The sequence below is a fragment of the Rattus rattus genome, chromosome 5 (genome assembly GCF_011064425.1).
Source record: "Rattus rattus isolate New Zealand chromosome 5, Rrattus_CSIRO_v1, whole genome shotgun sequence".
Classification (NCBI taxonomy): Eukaryota; Metazoa; Chordata; class Mammalia; order Rodentia; family Muridae; genus Rattus; species Rattus rattus.
In genome coordinates, this window is record NC_046158.1 from 15,477,711 (window position 1) to 15,497,828 (window position 20,118).

Consider the following 20,118-nt stretch of genomic DNA (forward strand, 5'->3'; position numbering starts at 1 on the left):
CAGGTTTGTATTGGTTTATTGTGTGTCTGGACATACATCTGAAAGTCAAAGGACAACATTTAGGGGAGTTAGCGCTCTCCCTCAACCACGTGGGTCCTGAGACCCAATCTCAGGTCATCTGGCTTGCCCACAGACACCTTTACCCACGGAGCTATTTTGCTAGTCCCTTAAAGATTTTTTCTTTTTTTAAAAGAAAAGAAAGTAAGTTGAATACTTTCTATTAAAGTTTTCATTAAAAACTACATTTTTTTTTCTTTTCTTTTTTTCGGAGCTGGGGACCGAACCCAGGGCCTACCACTGAGCTAAGTCCCCAACCCCTTAAAAACTACATTTTGAGTCAGGCAGTAGTGGTTCATGCCTTTGACCCAGTGCTTAGGAAGCAGATGCAGGCAGATCTCTTGTGAATATGAGACCAGGCTCGTCTACAGAGTAAGTTCTAGGACAGCCAGAACTACACAGAGAAACTCTGTCTCAAAAAACAAAACAAAACAAAACAAAAAACAAACAAACAAAAAAAACCCAACAAAAAAAACCAAAAACAAAAACAAAAAACAGAACAACAAAAATCCCTACGTTTCAAGGGACTGGAAAATGACTCTGTGGTTAAGAGCACTTACTGTTCCTGTCATGTCCTGCTCATCTGGGTTCAGGTCCCAGATCCCGCTTGACTAGATACAACTGTAACTCCAGTTCCAGGGCTTTCTTCTAGCCTCTGTGCATTCACGTGTACATTCCCACACTCACACATAGAAATAAAAAGCAAAATAAACCTTAGAAAAAGAGAGCTATGTTTCAAGGGAATCCAACTGAAACTGCATGACTTTCACCCGACCCTTCCCTGATGTCTGAGGCTTCTCACAGCAAAACATACTGAATACTATTTTTAAAAGGACAAAAAGCAAAACAAAACAACAACGAGGACTGACCCTGCATCTCTTTTATGCTCAGTTGGTCCCAGTAGTCACCAGCTAGCCCGGATTCAAAGGGGTGAATGATAGAACTCAGATTTGGGGGCTACGATGATACCCAGGAGTTAATTACCAGGCAGGAAGGAGACAAGATCCACAGACAGGCAAAAGAAATGAAAGATACTTTTCCTCCGTGACTTACTGTATTCCCCCTGCCTCCCACGTCAGAACTAGGGACGCTAGGAAAGTGCTGAACCACTGAGCTGCAGGCCCAACACTAGGTATGTCTCTTAAATCCTCTCTTTCTCTCCAACTCCATCTCATCCTGGTACCCCACCCCACCCCCACCCACCCCCACTCCCACCCCACTGCAGCCCCGGAGAGAGTATGCTCTCAGCACCCTTCCTTCTGATACTGGTTTCCTTCTGATACTGGTTAATTGTTGCGCACTCCCTTGGAGTTTTCCGGAAGACCAGACAGGCAAGATCAAATGAGCGACTTAGAAAGGTGAAGCCGCTCTGTGACTTACTGAAACATTTAAGGGAACGCATTGCCAGGTTCTCTGGTCATGCAACCCGTATCACTACACTCCTTTGCGCGGCTCACTTCTTCAAAGGGGGTCACAGAAATTGCCCTTGCTGAGTTCCAAAGAGTTTGAGTTTCTTTAAAAATAGCTCACTCTTCAAGTGCAAAAAAATAACATCTGAGACATTTGTTTAAGTGTGAAACACACCTTTGTCATGACTCAGTACATGCTGAACGGAAGTTTATTAAACTTTCCAAAAGGGAAAAAAAAAATTCCCTTGAACTAAGGGAGCATGAGAGATGACAGCTTGGGAAAAGGAAAGAAGGGAGCCGAAAGAAAAAAGACAGGTGGAGACAAGAGCAAAGCAGCCAGGAATCTTCTCATCTCTGAGGTGTTCACATGCTCTGGATGCGTCCACCTTGGATGACCTTCCTCCTCTAGCAAATGGTGTGGGCTGGCTGCCTGAGGCCTCATTCCAATGTCACCTCTGTGCAGCCTTCTCTGACCCTCCGGGCAGTTACTCATGCTCTCTCTCCTCTCAAAGCACTTCTACTCACATTTGTGATTAGCGCATTGTACTGAAATTGTCAGCTTACAGATCTGTCTCTTGAACAGTCGGAGACACTAGGTGAGTCATCTGTGAACCTCTCTGCCTGGCACGGAGCAGGTGCTAAGGGAACATGTGATAAGAGATGTGTCTGGATGCTTTAAATCTTGAAATGACTGCATTCATCCTGAGTTTGGCCTCCATTTACAGACAATGGGAGCGCTGTCCCCCACTGCTACCTAAGGCAGGCTGCTTCCCTGTAAGAGTCCAGGCCCATAATTCTTGCGGTTATCCCTTTTCATCCAGTGTCATAGGTAATTGTCTCTTTATTTCTTTTTATTTTTCTTTTATTTATTTATTTTTGGTGTCGGGGTGGTACTAAAGATTAAACCTAGGCAAGAACTCTACCAAGTAAGCTGTAATCCATAACTTTCTATTTCTAGTGGACTATTTCCACAAATGTACAAGTACTCTTTTTAATTCCCTCCTTCATTCCTTCCTTTTATTTATTTTTTTTTCGAGACAGGGTCTCATGTATCCTAAACTGGCCTCCTTGTCTCCTAAATGCTGAGATTATAAGAGTCTGCTGCTGCACCCAGGTTTTTGCAGTGCTACAATTCAACCCAGGGGTCATCATGCACGCAAGGCAAGCACCCAACCAGCTGAGCTTCATCCCAACCCAAACCTTTCTATGCTCTGTAGGCAAAAATACTTACAGACTCATATCTGTGCAATTATCCTGTTCTCACAGCCCCATCTTCTCGGCTTCGTGTCTGTAGCACGTGATCCACACTGCTATCTTGAAATGGTCAGATCTGCCTCTGCCTCAGTTTACCTGGCCCCTCAGCAGTATTCAAACCATCTATCTCACTTGTTCTCTTTGGAAACTCTTACTTCCAGGACTCAGTAAACCGCCCCCCTCCCCAAACTTTCCATCTTGCAGGGCCTTAGCTTGGACCAGATCTTCTCCCATTCCTTGCTCTGCATATTGAAGTGACCCAAAGAAAAGGCTTGGGGTATGTTTTTTTTTCTTCTAAAGTCGTCTAATCTCTCTAAGACTTGATAAAAATTGTTGATTACACTCAATTTTTTTGTTCTTTTTTTTTATTCTTCAAGAGGTTTCTTTGTGTAGCCTTGGCTGTTCTAGAACTCACTCTGTAGACTAGGCTGGCTTCAAACTCACAAACTTCACCTCAAACTCACCTGCTTCTGCTTCCCAGGGCTGGGACTAAAGGCGTGCACCAGCACTGCTGACTCAAATTTCCTTTTCATTGAAAATCTTATTTTGGGCTGGAGAGATGGCTCAGTGGTGAAGAGCACTGACTGCTCTTCCAGAGGTCCTGAGTTCAAATCCCAGCAACCACATGGTGGCTCACAACCATCTGTAATGGGATCCTATGCCCTCTTCCGGTGTGTCTGAAGACAGCTACAGTATAGTTATATATTATAAATAAATAAATCTTTAAAAATTATTTATAAAAATTGTTTTATGTCTATAGATGCTTTGCCAGCATATATATCTGAACACCCTTAACATGAAATTTCTGCAGTGGCCAGTAAGGGGTGTTGTATCTTCCGAAATCAGAGTTATAGATAACTGTGAACTGCCAGGTAGGTGCTGGGAACCCTGGTCCTTTGTTAGAGTAACAAGTGTTCTTTTTTTTTTTTTTTTTTTTTTTTTTCTCCATCTTTATTAAATTGGGCATTTCTTATTTACATTTCGATTGTTATTCCCTTTCCCGGTTTCCAGGCCAACATCCCCCTAGCCCCTCCCCCTCCCCTTCCCTATGGGTGTTCCCTTCCCCTTCCTCCCCCCCATTACCCCCTCCCCCCAATAATCACATTCATTGGGAGTTCAGTCTTGGCAGGACTGAGGGCTTCCCCTTCCACTGGTGCCCTTACTAAGCTATTCATTGCTACCTATGAGGTTGGAGCCCAGGGTCAGTCTTTGGGTAGTGGCTTAGTCCCTGGAAGCTCTGGTTGCTTGGCATTGTTGTTCATATGGGGTCTCAAGCCCCTTCAGCTCTTTCAGTCTTTTCTCTGATTCCTTCAATAGGGGTCCCATTCTCGTTCTCAGCTCAGTGGTTTGCTGCTGGCATTCGCCTATGTATTTGCCGTATTCTGGCTGTGTCTCTCAGGAGAGATCTACATCCGGTTCTGTAACAAGTGCTCTTAACCACTGAACCATCTCTCCAGCCACTCAACTTTCATTTTTATAATTTACTTTATCACTTTTAATTATGTATACACACACGTATGTGCCCATGAGTGAGGATCAGCATGGTGAGTGCAGTGCCCACAGAGGCCAGAAGCATCTGGTCCTCCTGGAGCTAGAGTAACACGTTGTGAACTGCCCAGTGTGGGTGATGGGAATTGAACTTGGGTCCTCTACAAGAGCAGTATTCAATTTTTACCTCTAGGTCAGTTCTCCGGGCCAACACTCACATTTCTATCCACACGCCCAGCCTAACTCCTACTCCATGGCCTGCTACTTCCTTCACTGGGACATTAACAGGTATTTCCCATTTACTATGTTCAAAGCCAAACTCTGGCGCCTCACTACTTATCTACCCCTAACTGCCACCATTTGAATCTCAGTAAAAAGAAGCACACTTCATCTAGGTGCTACCTTTTCAGCTCACCTCCGTCTCTCCATCTCCATACAGCACACACAGCAGTTCAGGAAGTTTCGTTCCCTCTGCCCTCAGAGTACACCCAGAACCTGACCTTTGTTCCCCACTTCCCCTGCCACAAATGCATTGTATCCAAGCAACAACCTTATCGTTGGTCCTCCAGCTTTCGGTCTTTATCATCCCAGCATCTAGAATGACGCTTAGAAACACAAGATCAAGGTCAGACCTGCACGTGACCTGCCAATAACTTCTGTCTGTACACTTGAAATAAAACTCAGACTCACTATTATGGTTTGCAAAGTCCACACACTGCCTCACGCCCCTCCCGCCTCATCATCTTTTACTTTCTCCCTCCTCTGTGGGTGACCCTTGCTAGTTCTCAAACAGATGATGGCTCATACTTCTGCTTCTGCCTGGAACACTTTCCTTGCCGCCTCCAAACATGCTTGCCTCACTCCCTCACTTCATTCAGACGTCTGCTCTCATTTTTATTTATTCAGAGCCCTCCTTTGAGTATAAATGCCAAACCGGAAACACTCCCTGACGCGTTATTCGGCTTCCTGTTTCTTCGTAAGTACTTACGAATTGCACTTTCTGGATATATTGCTTTGCTCTTACTCCTTGCTTCTACAGACACCTAGACCTATTAGCTCCACGAGAGTCCTACAGCGTAGCCGTCGATCATGGCTTTCCCCGCAGTGCCTAGAAGAGCGTCTTCTAGGTAGGACTAGCAATAGCCACTTGTTGAATGAATAACCTCACTGATGGGCTGAGTGAATACAGCAGAATGAGATACAAATGGCTATTCTGTGACTTCCGAGTGTAGGCCTTGCAGATTGTTACCCCTGCTCCCGTGGAACACTGCCCTGAGACTATCGTGCTAAACAATAGACTACTGCCCCCAGGCGACATGCCAGAGCTAGTGGAGGGAGCACAGGAAAGCCTGCAGAACAGAACTTCCCTGCCAACACACAGAATCCCAAGACACAATAAAGCATGTCTTTAATCTCCTAGACCTGAGGGCTCTTTTGTTACACAGCAAATGCAACTGATACAATTTGGCCTCCACCATAGGTTCTGCTGCTCCGATTTGACCAACTCCAGTTCAACTCCGAAGATCACCAGGACAGTCATCAAGTGCGAGCTCCCACTGGAGCTAGGACTTCATTCAAAGCCTTCGGAACTTCCCGCTTTCTAAGATGATGTCAGGTTCCTGTTCTGTGCCTTACCATGCTTTCTGTGACCTCACCTCTGAATGCATGTGGTACCCCCTGAAGGTTAGTCCCCTGCTAAGAGGCGTGGTTCTCAAACAGTCTCTGAAACTGAATCACCCAGGGAGTTTCAAAAATTCCAGCGGCTGGGCTCCTCCCCCAGAGACTTAGATTTAATTGGCTGAAATGGGACCCAGGCAACAGCATTTGTAAAAAGCTCCCAAGTGAATGCTAATGCGTAGACGGGGTGGAGAACCGTAAGGCTAGAGATCCAAAAGTGTATTTCGAAATTGCTGACCTTGCCATCAAGGAAATTCTAAAGCTTCAAGGAAATATCAAATTATCCTCTGTGCCCGCTTAGCATTAAGTAAGCGATATTGTGTTCTAAGTTTTGGGAAATTGGTAATAGACTGTAGGGGAATGTTTCTTAATTATTTGAAACAGTAAATTATCAATATTTTATATCCTCAATTTTAAGGCTCATCCTTCTTCTGTCCTTGGTGTTTTTGGAGCAGGCTTTATCTTATCACAAATGCGTACATCTAACATCTCTTACGTCCATAAACAGTGGTAGTGTAAGTGCAGGCTAGCCTTATCACTGCCAGTGATCACCACCAGAAAACCATCTATGAGATGCAGCTTCTTTTTTCTGTGTGAAAAGTGCTATGGCCTCCCTGATGCCCATCAATTGTCCCTCGGTCTGCAAGGCTGAGCTTTTAAATCTCATCTTATATGTAACTGCTACAACTTACTGGGCATTTACCAGTATCCTAGGGACTTTGCAAATATCTCATTTAAGTCCCACAATAACCTAGAATGTGCCCAGGCTTTATGCACAGGAAAGCTGGAGCCCAGAGATGTTAGCTACGTAGCTAGGAGGCTTGGGAGGAGGTTATCACCCTTGTTTCTCCAAATCAAGTACAGATCCCTTACTATGGCATCTGATGCCCCTTTTCAGACTTTCCAAACCTGTAAGGCAAAGGTCACACACATCTAAAGCTGCTGGCATAGGAAACTGGGAACTGGAACCGCAATCTCTGTGCACTTACTTTATGAACACAGCATATCTGAGCCTCCCTGAAACCCACAATGCGAGCATTTGCAGCAGCACGGGCTGATTTTACTGCTAAGCACTCTTCAACTTCCTTCTGGATTTTCCTTTGGGTATCATCACTCATTCCTCTACATCTGTAGTCTTGGCAAGACCGTCAATCAAGATTTTCCCCATCCTCCCCTGTGAAGGAGTGGTCCAGAGACACTAACCAGGCCCTTCACACCCCATAGGATTTGAAACTTGATTTTGGATTGTTGGCTTGTTTGACTTTTTTTTTTTTTTTTTTTTTAGAGACAGGATCTCATACAACCAAAGCTGACTTCAAACTCAACAGGCAAGGCCGACCTTAACTTCTGATCCTTCTGCCTGTCTCTATGTCCCAAGTACTAGGATTGCAAGTCTGTGCCATCACGCTAGATTTATGTGGTGTAAGGAATGTAGCCTATGGCTGCGAGCATGCTGGACAAGTGTCTACCAACTAAGTTACATCCCCACCCGTGTGTGTGTGTGTGTGTGTGTGTGTGTGTGTGTGTGTGCACTTGATCCCTTTTGTGTGTGTGTGTGTGTCCCTTGACCCTTGTGTGTGTGTGTGTGTGTGTGATCCCTTTTGTGTGTGTGTGTGTGTGTGTGTGTGTGTGTGTGTGTGTGTGTCTGGTTGGGGTCTTTTGAAGAAAGGATCTCACCCTCACAGCTTTCCCAGGCTGATATGAAACTATGTAACTCAAACTGTTTTCAGACTGTTGTCAATCCTTCTGCCTCTGCCTCCCAAGTGTTCAATTTGCAGACACAAGCTATCATGCTTAGGTTACTTTGTTTGTTTGTTTGTTTTTCCAGATAGAGTTTCTCAGTGTAGCCCTGCTGACCTCAAACTCAGAGATCTGCCTGCCTCTGCCTCCAGGGTGCTGGTGTTGAAGGCATGCACCATCACTGCCCGGCTCAACCTTACATTCTTTATATATTTTTTAATTAACTAATTTGCTTTTGTGTGTATGTGTTTGTGTGTGTGTACATGTCCGTATGTGTGTACATGTTTCTCTGGGTATGAGTACATGTGTGTGTGAGTACATCTGTGCTCTCGGTAACCCTGGAACTTACTGATTCAGCTAATTTTGCCTGGCCCCAGGGATCCTTCTATCTCTGCCTCCCCAACACTGGGATTACAAGCGTGTGTCCCTGAGTGCAGCCTTTTACTAAGTGCTGGTAAATTCAAGTCTTCATGCTTGAGGAGCTTGAGGAGTATTTCATGATGACACAGTCTCCCCAGCCCCTCCCCTTCTTTACTGAGGTAAACTATATAAAGTATTTATCAGTTTAATTATTTATAAATATATAATTCAGTAGCATTAAATAACTCATAATGTCATCTGATGATCACTAATATCTATAGCTTGTCATCTCTCCACTGCTCTAATGAAATACTGAAAATAATAGACCATGGACTTGCAGGGGGAAAGTTGGTCGTGTTACAGTTTTTGGAGGTCCTGGTTCATGATCTGCTGGAGATGGTAGTAAGGCATCATAGCAGAGTATTTGACTAATTACGTCATGAGCCAGGGGACAAAGAGAAAGGAGTAATGCCAGAGTCCCACATCTTCTCGATGACCTAAGGACCTTCCAAAAGATCCCTCCCCCTAAAGATCCACAGTATCTTCCAATAGCACCACACACGCACCTATGCTGTGCCCCTTTGTTGTTGTTGTTTTGTTTGTTTTTATTTCCAAACAGGGTCTTACTATGTAGCTCTGCCTGTCCTAGAACTTACTATGTAGACCAGGCGGGCTTGGAACTCACAGAGTTTCTCTCTGCCTCTCTCTGGCCCCTGAGTGCTGGAATTAAAGGCAGTGTGCACCATCAACAACCAACTCTATACGTGCTTTTAGCCTGTGGGCATGTGGGGGACAGTTACTCAAACCACAGCAATACCTAAAAATTTTTTAAAGTCTCCAATATTAATTCTGTGCTAATTTACAGCAATTCCTTATTCTTTCTTTCCCCTGCCCTTGGTAACCTCCATTTTCCATTTCTATGAAGTTGCCTGTTCTTCATCAAGTGGAGTCATGTATCCAATTTACACCTGCCTTTATTCTCCCTTAGCAGAATGTTCTCTGCGCTCCTTTGTGTGGTACCGGGTATCAATATGGTCCTTCCATATTCCACAGCCACATTTTGTTTCTCCATTAATCTGTTAATAGACACTTGGAGCTTTTCTACCTTTCGGCTCTTACAAATACCACTGCTATGAACAATAGCTCAGCCCCTGATTCTAGTTCTTCTGGAGTCCCTGGGTCGAATGGTAGCTCCAGGTAATTTCTTGGATCTGTCACCACAGTTGTTCACAGTGGTCTGGTCATTTTGTTTCCATCAGCACCTCCTGGGGGCTCTGTAGTCATCATAACTGGTCTTTTCTCATTAGAACTTTAAAATTAAACTTTTATTTATTTTGTGTGTATATGGGGGCACATGTATGGAAGTCAGAGGAAAACTGTTGGGAGCCGGTTCTTTCCTTCCACCATATAGGTAAATATATTTATCTCATTTTATGTGGGTATAAGTATTTTGCCTTCAAGGATATATATATATATAACACACACACACACACACACACACACACACACACACACACACACACACACACCTTGTGCATGCCTGATGCCCATGAAGGTCAGAAGAAAACACTGGATCCCCTAGAAGCAAAGTCATGAGGGTGGTAAGTCACCATATAGAGTCTGGGAACCAAACCTGGGTCCTCTGCAAGTGCAACAAATGCTCTTAACCCCTGAGGTCTCTCTCCAATCCCAATCTCTCCAATCTATTCTTCATACTGACATCCCAGAATATATGCAGCAGTGTCTCCCAGTGCCTTTTGTAATACTTGGTTCCTTTTATGACTAGATAATATTCTATTATATGAATAGTCTACATTTTTTTCAATCATTCATCAACTGGGAGAGGCTTAGACTGCTCCTGCTGTGGGGCCATTGTGAACAATTCTGCAGAGATTTCAATGCAAGTTCTCATGTGGCCAGCCAGTGTTTATGTGGCTTTCAGTTCTCCTGGATGTATGCCTGTGAGTGGAGTTGCTCAGTCATACAGTAATTCCGTGGTTGTCTTTTGAAGAACTAAGGCAATGCTTACCCTCTATAATAGATAAGGAAATGAGACCCTATGAAGTAGGTCTCTTAAAGCCACACGGCTAAAATATATGGCTAGGTTTTGAGACTGGTCTGGCTTCCTTAAGTAACTGATAATATATATCACTGTCTTCTCTGGAGACAGCATTCCTTGTTCTAAAAGCAATCACTCTGCCTGTATCTCAGTTGCCAGAGGACTTGCCTAGCACGCCAAAAGATTCAGCCCCTGCACTACACCAACCAAGCATGGCAACACACACCTGATCTGAGCACTTGAGACGGGGAAATAGGAGGATCAGAAGTTCAAGGTTATCCTCAGCTACTTGAGTTCAAGTCCAGCCTAGGCTACACAAAACCCTGTCTCAAAGAACCCAAATAAACAAACACATAAGTAAATAATTACTAAAAGTATGTGACTTACCAGCAATTTTGGTATCTGATAAATTAATATCACCCACAAGTGTCAACAAACATGTTCATCCTTATTAACCTATTATTAATAACTACCATTCTCTGAGCTTTAAGGCTGGAAGGCTAAGCTGGAGAGATTGTTCAGCAGTTAAGAGACCTTGCTGATCTTCCGGAAGCCCCTTGTTTGATTCTCAGTACCCACCTCAGACAGCTCACACCTAACTCCAGTTACAGGGGATCTGATACTTCCAGCCTTGTGGGTACTTGCACTCACCTGCACACTCCTCCTCAACACACATAATTAAAAAAATTTTAAACATTTAAAAGGCTCATACATGTAAAATAAATAATTAGGTCATGTGGTGGTGATGCATGCCTTCAATCCCAGATTGAGATTGGGAGGCAGAAGCAGGAGGAGCTCTAGGAGTTTGAGACCAGCCTGGTCTACAGAGTGAGTTTCAGAACAGCCAAACCCTGTCTCAAAATAATAATAATGATAATTAAAAAATGAAAACAAAACAAACCCTACAAGGTTCTGTGAAAGCTTTGGCATTGGTGTCCAGGTTTGTATTTGGCTCTATTTCTGAGTTTTTTGTTTTGTTTTGTTTTTTGTTTTTGTTTTTCGCTTTTGTTTATTTAAAAATCTATTTACTTATTTTATGCATATGAGTACACTGTAACTGTCTTCAGACACACCACAAGAGGGCATCGGATCCCTCTGGCATCAAAGATGGTTGTGAGCCACCATGTGGTTGCTGGGAATTGAACTCAGGACCTCTGAAAGAGCAGTCAGCACTCTTTTTTTTTTTTTTTCTTTTTTCTTTTTTTCGGAGCTGGGGACCGAACCCAGGGCCTTGCATTTGCTAGGCAAGCGCTCTACCACTGAGCTAAATCCCCAACCCCTGCAGTCAGCACTCTTAACCACTGAGTCATCTCTCCAGCCCCCTGGTTTTTGTTTTTTTGGTGTTTTTATTTTATTTTAATTAATTTACTTTTCATTTATTTATCATCATCATCATCATCATCATCATCATTATTACTATTATTGGTTTTTCAAGAGAGAGTTTCTCTGTGTAGCCCCGGCTGTCTCACTATGTCTCACTATGTAGGCCAGGCTGGCCTTGAACTCACAGAGAACCACCTACCTCTGCCTCTGCCTCTGCCTCTGCTTCTGCCTCTGCCTCTGCCTCTGCCTCTGCCTCTCCAGTGCTGGGATGCACCACCACTGCCAGGCTTTAGCTGTTTCTAAGCAATGTGACCATCTCTGAGCCTCAGTTCACTATAAAATAGGGATGGTATTGGGAAACATCTTACAGAATCATCACAAGCTAGCATTAGTTAAGTGTGTAATAGATCAACAAATATCAGTTTAAATGAACTTGTTCAGCCAGGCGGTGATGGTACATGCCTTTGATCCCAACACTGAGAGGCAGGGGCAGGTGGATGGATCTCTGTGAGTTTGAGGCCAACCTAATCTATACAGTGAGTTCCAGGATAGCTAGAGCTGTGTAGAGACCCTGTCCAGAAAATCAAAACACAAAAACTAACAAACAAAGAAAACATTGTGATACATTTTACAGATTAGGAAATTTAGGCTTAATGTTGATGCGATCTAGCTGCGGTTCTGCATAGTGTTAGCATAAATAAGATTTTCCTTCTAGGCTGGAGAGATGGCTCAGCAGTTAAGAGCACTGGCTGCTCTTCCAGAGGTCCTGAGTTCAATTCCCAGCAACCACATGGCGGCTCATCTGTAAAGGAATCCAACGCCCTCTTCTGATGTGTCTGAAGACAGCAACAGTACTCATATACATAAAATAAATACTTTTTTTTTGTTGTTGTTGTTTCTTTTTTTTTTTCGGAGCTGGGGACCGAACCCAGGGCCTTGCGCTCTCTAGGCAAGCGCTCTACCGCTGAGCTAAATCCCCAACCCCTACGTTTTTGTTTTTTTTTTTTAAAAAAGCGACTTTTTGGGGTTGGGGTTTGGCTCAGCAGAGCGCTGCCTAGCAAGCCAAGGCCCTGGGTTGATCCCAGCTCCAAAAAAAAAAAAAAAAAAAAAAAAAAAAAACAACGACTTTCCTTCTCCGCTCTTAGGACCACGTGGACACCTGGAACTTTTCAGTCTTGTGAACCCCAAGTGTGCTCTGGAGACCCCACTGACTCCCACCTTACACCCCCTTTCCTCCCATATCAAATTGCTTGCATTTGCCATGATCTCTCTTCCCTCACTCACTGCTGACCGCCACAGTTCTGGCTAACTTCTCAGTGCATGCGTCCGTGCATGCTCCGGGAGTACGGTGGGATAAGGGTGTGAGAGCACAGGTTCAGCATTCACAGTTCAGTCGTCAATGCATCACTGAGATAAATGCCTTTATCCCCCGATTCTTAATTTCTCCAAACTTCAACCTGCCATACTTTGCACGATTCATGAAGACTTGAAAGTGCATGTAAGATGTCTGCTATGGCTGCCTTGTATACCAAGCATTCACGGTAAATGCTCAGATCTCCCTGGTGCTGTTAGCCTTGTAAGCTGGCAGAAAGAGGCCGAGGCTCCTCCTACAAGACAAAGCTCAAAGGTGGAGTCTAGTGGGCTGGGAAGCAGCTTGGCAGCTGGGGTGAGAGTAAAGAGGACTCAGGGGTGACAGAGATCAAAGGCTAAATTATGTAGATTATTCCTTTGTTCCTTGTAGTTTGTACTTGCCTTGGTGCCTCCTGGGGCACAAGGGGGCAAACTCACTCCATAAGCACACTAATGCACAAATGCATACACATGCATTTGGCTGCCACCCTAGATGCACAAGTATACCTTGCTACACCACAAACACACACACAACCATGGGTATATATGCTTGTTAACATGTGTTCATGGACACATGAAACACAAACTCAGCTTAGTGCATGGGCAGTCATGCAGACAATCGTATGCACAGGAACAAATGTAAGCATACAACGATACGGGTTTTGCAAGCGCACATGTGCACATGTGTGTGCACAACCGCAGACACCCATGAATGTGTACACAAATGCTTGCCCCACATGTACAGGCACACCCCTTTAAAATCCTTAGCTCTAAATGGAAGCAGAAGCAGAAGCATGTGTGCCTCTCTGTCTTCAGGCGACAGGAGGTTTCAGAAAGACAGCCTTGCAAAAGAATGCAGCGAAATTGGCAGGGGTTCTGAGCACTGCAGGAAAGATTAAGGAATAGATGGCCTCTTTGTGGGGTTTGCAGGAGATAAGATGCTGTCTCTTAGGAAGGAAGGACAACCCTGAACCCACTAATCACACACCCGAATCCACATTCAGCAAAGGTTTATATCAGCCCCTCTCCGCCATGGCTAGTCAGCACCAGATAAGCTTCAGTTTAAATAGTGAACAGAACACCTCTAACAGGCTAGGCCTTGTTCTAAACCTCCTAGTTTAACTTCCAGCAATACAGCAGATATTATTTTATCATTATTACTACTTAGTCTGATGAAACCCAGAGTCCTTACCCTCTCCAAAATGATGGGACCCTCAGAATTCAGCTTGACCTTCACCTGGATTCACTCTGGTGCTACCACCAGATTCCCCTCTGACGGTCTCTCTTCTCTTTACAGACTCTGCCCCTCTCTCTTTGCCTGTCTCTGACTTAGGGGTTCTTTCCCTCATCCACAGGCTGCCACCCTCTTCTTGTGAAATGTTGGCTCAGACTCATGGTTTATGCTAGAGAACGTTAAAAGGGTTCAGATGGACGGAGGTCAAGTTTAAGACCTGTCTCACTGGGAAAGCACTTTGTCCTTTGGCTCTGCTGAAGTACAGTTAACACTTGACAAAGCCCACATGGAACAAAATGGGCCAGACTGGAGGCGGAGTGCGGAGAGGGAAGGCTGAGTTAGGGAGAAGATACCCTCCAGCTCAGGCTCTGGAGTAAAAAAAAAAGCAGCTTTCAAACGAGAAGCTCTTCCATTTTAATTTTTAGAATTACTCATTTTACTTCATGTTATAAATGTCCTGCTTGCATGCACTGGTGTGTGCCAAGTGTATGCCTGTTGGATCCTACCCCAGGACTGGGATGATAGATAGTTGTGAACCATTACACGTGTGCTGGGAATCGAACCCAGGTTATCTGCAAAAAAACGAATTCCCTTAACCACTCCCCTGCCTCCCAAATGAGGAGGTCAAAATGGCAAAAATGCAATTTGGGGAAGTTAGAAAGAAAAGGTCATTCCCAGGGTTAAGTTTATGGCCAGCCTGCTCTGGGCCCAGCCTCTAGGCTCAAGCCAGGCCTCTTGTCTCCTAGCCTCCTTTCCTGCTGGACTCTGGGAGGCAGGCTAGGGAAACATTCTTCATAGAGCAGCAGAACCAAGAGAGCAGAACTCTGTCCCCCAGCAGCTTCCTCGAGCCCATTTATACCTCAGGCTCTTTCTCCACACTCAGAGCCTCTAGCTAACTGACTGGTTTCCCACCTCACCCCTCCCTCCCCTCCACCAAGACAAGGTTCACTGTGCAGCCCTGGCTACCCTGAGACACGGTTTGTAGATCAGGCTGGCTGAAAACTCAGAGATACACCCACCTCTGCCTCTGACTAAAGGCGCATGCCGCCACAGACCGCTACGGTATTCTTTAAACAATTCCTTGCTGTTGTTTCCTTTCCTTTTAAAACAATTTTTTAGTTTAGTTTATGTTTTTAGGGTTTTTGCCCACGTGCCTGTCTATGCATCATTTGTGTGCCTCATACATAGACCAGAATTGGCCTCCAGATCCTGAAACTGGAGTTACAGACAATTGTGAACCACCACATGGGTGCTAGGAATCGTCTGCAAGAACAGCAAGTGCTCTTAGCTGTTGAGCCATCTCTCTAGTCCTCTGGGGTTTGTTTGTTTGTTTGTTTGTTTTCTGTTTTTTTTTTTTCTCTCAAGGCAGGTAGCCCTGACTGAGTAACTCACCTTGTAGCCCTGACTATATAACTTATCATGCAGCTCTGGCTGGTTAACTCACCATGCAGCACCAACTAGTTAACTTACCATGTAGCCCTGACAGGATTACTCACTATGGATCCCTGACTGGCTAGCTCACCATGCAGCCCTGACTAGCTAACTCACTACGTAGACCAGGCTGGCCTCCAACTTGTCCTGGGTCATCCTGCCTCTGCCTCATTAGTGCTGTACCTACAGGCATTGGTTAGTAGGTCCACCTTAAACAATTTTTTACTTCTGTATTTAACAGAAAAAACAAAGTGCTGTGAGAGGCTCTCCCCTTCACCTGTATACAATTCCTTAATTTCCTTAAGATATTTGAAGAGCAGGAACATGGATCTTTACCTCGACTTTATTGATAAGTCGCATATTTTAAAGGGTTTTGACATCTAGCCAAAGAGCTCTTCAGAAAGACCAGACACAATCGACCTCAAATGTGCAGTCTACAGTGCTTCTCAAGCCACATTGCTGTCAGGACATACTGTTCACTAGCAGATTTTCTTCTTCTAAAGTTTAAAGGCTAAAATAGAGCATCGCACGCTGCTTTAATTTGCATTTTAATAATTAGCAAGTGTGTGCGTTTGCATGCTTATTAGTCATTTGGATTATTTCTACTTTCACGGATTTCTTCACCTTTTCAACAGACATTTTAAAATTATTTCTTTTACGTAGTCTCTTGCTATATGCTCACTGCAGAAAATTCAGATCACACCATGAAGAAGATAAATCCAGCTTGATCGCCACGTCGGACTGTGGTATGTTTCTTTTTAGCTAGCAAAGGTAGAGACAGAGATTACAGAGAAAGTTGGACTCAGAGATTGCACATACAGTATAGAAAAGCAAACAGATCCTTGCTGGTGCACCTCATAGACGGCCTTTGAATTATAAAAACAGCAGACTGTGGATGTGCTTACTAATTTGTTCATTTGTTTTCTTTTTGGTTCTCTCTTTTTCCTTTTTTAGGTGCATGTAGCCCAGGCTTGTCTTAACCTTAATACATAGCTAAGGATGTCCTCATCCTCCACTTCCTAAGTGCTGGGCTCTCAGGCCTGTGGCACCACACCCAGCTTAGCCTCTGGATATAGAGCATTTGCAGCCCTCTCAGAACCTGTAAGCAAAAATAAATGAACCAATAGCAGTAATCTTCTTGTTATTGGGCATTCTTATATAAACATAATTTTAATATATGCACAAATGTATGTAAGTACAGGCTTAAATTATTTTTATTTTATGTGAGTGTTTTGCCTGCATGTGTATGTGTGAACCACATAAATGCCCAGTGCAGATGAAATTCAGAAGTAGATGTCAGATCCCCTGGAACTGGAGGTGCGGATGGTTGTGAGCCACCATGTGAGTGCTGGGAACCAAACCTGGATCCTTTGCAAAAGCAGCAAGCGCTCTTAACCACTGAGTCATCCCTCCAGTCCCTGTAAGGACATATCTAATCATTGGCCTAATTGGGACAATTAGTTCCCTTCTGATTTTCGCTCTCATTAGTAGCAGAGTGATAAGCGTCTTTATCATCATTTTTTACTATTGCTCTAGACATCGATTCCTAGACTGGTACCTAACCAGGAGCGAGAATCTGATAAACATTTGAGGTTGCAGAGCCAGGATGAACTGATACCGACATGTTCAATTAATCAGCGTGTGCTCTGACACAAAAGCTGTCACTGAAGATGTACAAATTAGGAACACAAAATTTCTCATCGGAATGTCTCCCAGGAGTGGCTGGGTCAGAGCAGTTGGGTAGCTGCTAAGGTGTTTAATAAAGCCCCAGTTAATTAACAAGAGAAAGATTCCTCGGTGGTTTGCTTCACGGTAGAGGGCAACGAGAAGTGTGCTAGAGACAGAGCCAGACTTGACTGCAGGTTTCTTTCGGAAGCTTGAGAGTTAAGAGTCAGAGGATGACCAGCTGGTTCTGACCCCGGCTGGGCTACTGAAGAACAGCCAGAGATCCCAGTCTGGAATCCCCAGCCCTCCACATGCTCCAGAGTTGAGAACATATTGGCCTTTGCTCTTTAGTGAGTCCACTTTCACCTACCACTCTGCTACATGAGATCCAACAGATCTTGCTCAAGAGTGCAAGGAAAAAGAGGTGGATTTGAGTTCCCCATTCAGGGGAAAGAATAGATTCAGACAGACCTTACAAAGAATTAGGTGGTGCTGTTTAAGATGAAAATAAAATCCTATGTGATTTTCCATTTATCAAAACAACACAGGATGTGAAGGTAGCCTCACAGGTGTGAGGACCTGGGTTAGGTGGAAGCCAGGACCAACACCAAAGGTTATTCTCTGACTTCCATGTATGAACTGTGGACCCGTGTGCCCATGCTTTCACACATGAACACACATATACATGCACGCTGGCAACAAAATGAAGTAGGTTGGAGCTGGAGAGACTGTTTATCAAGAAGTTTGCGGTGCAATCATGGTATCCAGTTTGGATACCAGCATCCGTGCGATAAGTCTGGTAACTTGCACACACATATAACCCCTGCTCTCAGGGAGATGATGGCAGGAGTGTGGTGGTTTGAATATGTTTGGCCCATAGGAAGCAGCACTATTAGGAGGAGAGGCCTTGTTAGAGTGGGTGTGGCCTTGTGGGTGTGGCCTTGTTGGAGTAGGTGTGGCCTTGTTGGAGTAGGTGTGGCCTTATTGGAGGAAGTTCATCACTGTGGGGTTGGGTTTGGGCTATACTCAAGCTCTGCCTAGTGCTGAAGACAGACTCCTTCTATTGCCTATGGATCAAGATGTAGAACTCAGGGCTCCTCCAGAACCACCTGTACACGGCCATGCTTCCCATCATGACGATAATGGACTGAACCTCTGAAACTGTAAGCCAACCCCTATTAAATGTTGTCCTTTATAAGAGTTGCATTGGGTTGGAGAGATGGCTCAGAGGTTGAAAGCACAGACTGCTCTTCTAGAGGGTCTGAGTTTAATTCCCAGCAATCACATGGCGACTCACAACCATCTGTAATGGAATCTGATGCTCTCTTCTGGTGTGTCTGAGGACAGCAACAGTGAACTCACACACATAAAATAAATAAATAATTCTTAAAAAAAAAAAAAAAAAAAAGAGAAACATTAATCATGGTGTCTCTGCACAACAACGCAACCCAGACTAAGACAAGGAGGATCACTGGGACTTGCCAGGCTAGCTGGGAAAACAAGAGCCTGAGATCAGAGATAGACCCTGCCTCAAAGAAGTTGAGGAGGCCCTTTTCCGGTGGCGGCGCTGCGCGGTGAGGAGCTCGTGTTCATACTTGTAGCTATGCGATCCAAGGGTCCGCTGAAGTCCGTGCAAGTCTTCGGATGCAAGAAAACAGCCACAGCTGTGGCCCACTGCAAACGAGGAAATGGGCTCATCAAGGTGAATGGACGTCCCCTGGAGATGATCGAGCCGCTCACGCTGCAGTACAAGTTACTGGAGCCTGTTTTGCTTCTGGGCAAGGAGAGATTTGCTGGTATGGATATCCGGGTCAGTGTGAAGGGTGGTGGTCATGTGGCCCAAATTTATGCTATCGGGCAGTCCATCTCAAAAGCTCTGGTGGCTTATTACCAAAAATATGTGGATGAAGCCTCTAAGAAGGAGATCAAAGATATCCTCATTTAGTATGATCGGACCCTACTTGTAGCTGACCCCCGTCGCTGCGAATCCAAAAACTTTGGCGGTCCTGGTGCCCATCCCCAGTACCAGAAATCCTACCAATAAGCCAATCTCAAGGATCAAGGTTTACCTTTGTAATAAACATCCTAGGACTTTAAAAAAGAAGAAGAAGGGTTGGGGATTTAGGCTCAGTGGTTAGGAGCGCTTGGAGGAGGAAGGAGGGGATCCCCAGCTCAAAAAAAAAAAAAAAAGAACCAAAAAAAAAAAAGAAGAAGAAGGAGGAGGAGGAGGAGGAGGAGGAGGAGGAGGAAGAAGAGGAAGGGAAGAAGAGGAAGGAGGGAAGAGGGGGGGAGGGGAAGGGAGGGGAGGGGAGGGGGAGGGGAGGGGAGGGGAAGTGGAGGGGGAAGAGGAAGAAGAAGTAGTTGAGGAGGGCATCTGACACTCTTTTCTAGCATTTATATGCACACACTAACGCTGACACACACACAAATAAACAAATCTTTAAAAATCATATGAGTGGGGGCTGGAGAGATGGCTCAGTGGTTAAGAGCACTGACTGCTCTTCCAGAGGTCCTGAGTTCAATTCCCAGCCACCACATGGTGGTTCACAACCATCTGTAATGAGATCTGATGCCCTCTTCGGGTGTGTCTGAAGATAGTTACAGTGTACTTACATATAAATAAGTAAATCTTTAAAAAAAATCATATGAGTGAATGTATATGCACACAGAGGCATACCCATACACATCCACATGACCGCACCCACACAGAGTTTGTAAACATATAGGAGACAATCTAGCTGAAAACACATCTTACCACAGGGGAGAGAGCTGTGAAGGAGGCAAAGGAGTGATTCCACTTTTTACCATCAGACCCGTGGGTCATCTCAACTTTTACAAATAAGTCACTAATACTGTGCTTAAGGGGGAAAATAAAGCCCTTTGTTTAGCTGGCTCCCCCTCTGCATTTGATTCACAAGCTTCCTGATGGTAAACTGTGTTTTCTTTTCTTTCTAAGCACATCACAACATTATGTGGCTTGAGTGCCACAGCAGACCTGTGAAAAGAGCCCCTTGTTATCATGTCCATCTCACCGGTCTGATTTGTGAATTCAAGTCTTTGTTAAATTCACA

The 20,118-nt window shown here is 44.6% G+C and overlaps 1 long non-coding RNA gene and 1 pseudogene across 1 annotated transcript; both read left to right on the forward strand.

The window, feature by feature from the left end:
• Positions 1-4,977: 4,977 nt before the first annotated feature.
• On the forward strand, positions 4,978-6,296 carry LOC116901360. The gene is made up of 2 exons (XR_004387982.1): positions 4,978-5,184; positions 5,689-6,296. It is a non-coding gene; the product is annotated as an uncharacterized LOC116901360 (long non-coding RNA).
• A 12,339-nt stretch (positions 6,297-18,635) lies between these two features.
• Positions 18,636-19,091, forward strand: LOC116900147 (annotated as a pseudogene).
• The last annotated feature ends 1,027 nt before the right edge of the window (positions 19,092-20,118 follow it).